The 2221-nt window shown below is 38.9% G+C and overlaps 1 protein-coding gene across 5 annotated transcripts in view; it reads left to right on the top strand.

Annotated features, from left to right (window-relative positions):
* The window catches only part of LOC117182365 (UDP-N-acetylglucosamine--dolichyl-phosphate N-acetylglucosaminephosphotransferase), a 174950-nt gene that overhangs the window by 34011 nt on the left and 138718 nt on the right, over nt 1-2221 (top strand). The gene's annotated exons all lie outside the window — the stretch shown is intronic.

The raw sequence follows: 2221 nt of genomic DNA, 5'->3' as shown, positions 1-2221 counted from the left end.
CATGAAACTGGAGCGCGATTAGGTATAACATCAGCTCTTAAATGTTTATTACTAAACTCAGAAAATGTTTTAATGGCAAATAGCAAGTAGAAAACTATGCCACAAGACTCATCTTCATAGAAGAAGACTGTACGAATCTAAGGAGTAACTATTAATTTGTTACAATTCAACCTTTATGACGTGATTGCATTAAGAAACACCTGGAGAAGATAAAGTGAAAAGAGAATGTCCTTCAATAATGTACTACACAAGAATCAAATGGTAGGTAGTCGGAGCTCGGAGGAAATTCCAAACTGTCACCCCAGAGAGGCTGGAGTGTTTTATTTTTGTGGGGATCGTTGTTTATTATCCCTATCCGGGGATGCTAATTCCTTTTGTAGGTTATGTGGAAACTAACTTGGGAGAGGGTGCGAGGAATAACATCGGGACACCTATTTCAAGCAGAGCTGTAGAGGTTAAGTTTATTTTACGGGTGACACAAATCATTATACACCTTTAATATATTAAACGTTGTAGGCACACTTATCAATAACAGGCATAATCATTCGGTACGATACAGACTCACCCATTGTCCTTTGTAGGTTCGAATATTTTTATATTTATGTTCTACCTCAAATAAGGAACTGAGTAGGGAAGTCCTATGTCAATTCCCCATTATAGGGCTTTAGATTATTAAACGCACACTCACGATTCCGTTGTCAACGACAACTCTAGTCCCAGGTACACTGTTCACGAGCACCTAGCTCCCACCTTAACCTTGCTTCATGTTAAATTTAAGTTTGCAGAGAAGTGGCAATAGTTGGTTTTGAACCTGAGTTTGTCTCGTACTCTCTTAGTCTCGAGAAAACACCTATTTCCCTTTTCCCTATAAAGTCGGATTCCAACTTTGGGTTCAGATTCTCCTTCGTTTTGAGATTCGAGGGAGAATCTTTTACTCTGGGTCTCGTCGCTCCAGAATAATAAAAGAATTTCGGATCTTTTCCAAAAGATAAAAATCGAGAGAGGTCATATGGGATTGCCCCACATCGATTTTTCCTAAAGGATCGAAAAGATCTACTGATTGACCTAAACACTTGTCGGACCCGAGTTTTCCCAGTTTAACGTCTTTTAGCGATATGCTTGCAGGCATTAAATAGGAAAATCTGAGAAGGATTCGGGTTTTACGCGTCCTACTTTCTTTAAGGATTTTTAACTGTAAATTTGACTCCTACGTTCCGCAATAACGACGGTGCTTTGAGTGACCGCGAGTATCCGACCGGACGGGCAAGTAAAACTCTCGATCTATCACCGATCTCTTATCTGGAGAAAGAAACTCGCCTTATGCCACCTTTGTGCAATTGCTTGCATTTTTGTATCATGGTCTCACAGCAAGCGTGAGACAGAAAATTAGTCTGCAGAATTATAAAATTCCATCGACAATAATTCTTTATTCATTTACAGATATTAATTCTTAATAATTTATGATTTAGAAACAGAATTATTAGGAATTACACTGTAGGTCTTGCTTTTCAATTTAAATTGGGAGGTATTTATTACGCTTGACCTTTAGGTAGATACGGCGGCCCTTCATTATATTGCGAATTTTTGGAATGGTGGAAATCGGTTGAATCTCTCTTTTTATTAAGCGTTTCAGTTTTCCTATAGCTAGGGGTGTTGGGGGGTGAGCGTGGTTGATTTAGAACGAGAGGAATCAGGTAAACGACGGGGGAAAGATGACGGAGTACGCGAGGCAACATCGAGATAGGACAGCATACATGCGCACGGTCCGGTGCATGGATAGGCGCGGCCACTCAAAGCATACATGTATGTGTGAGAATCGTTGGCGTAGATGCTATGGTGCTTGCCTGCTACATACTATTATATATGTATATTAATATAATTATATTTACCCAATTTCATAAACGGACCTTTTTAACATTTGTTATTTTTTTAGTTCTTCAAGTATTTTTTCATATCATTAAAATTATTTCAATAATATATATAATTAAAAATTTGTCATAAGGACAACCACAGGATTTCGCCGGGAGCGGGTGCTAATATGAAAAATTGCACCCGCTTCCAGCGAAATCGCGGTAAAATTTCAGCCACAACCACGTCTCACAACCGTGAGAAAGACACTTCTCTGAAACGTGACCTTGTTAGTTGTCACACGATTTTTTCTAGATGAGATAGTAAATCTGGTTTTCCAAAGCGGCATCAATCTCTCTATGCACCCAACTAT

This window comes from Belonocnema kinseyi, chromosome 10 (genome assembly GCF_010883055.1).
Source record: "Belonocnema kinseyi isolate 2016_QV_RU_SX_M_011 chromosome 10, B_treatae_v1, whole genome shotgun sequence".
Classification (NCBI taxonomy): domain Eukaryota; kingdom Metazoa; phylum Arthropoda; class Insecta; order Hymenoptera; family Cynipidae; genus Belonocnema; species Belonocnema kinseyi.
Note: the sequence above shows the minus strand (reverse complement) of the source record. Positions and strands in the feature narration are given on the sequence as shown.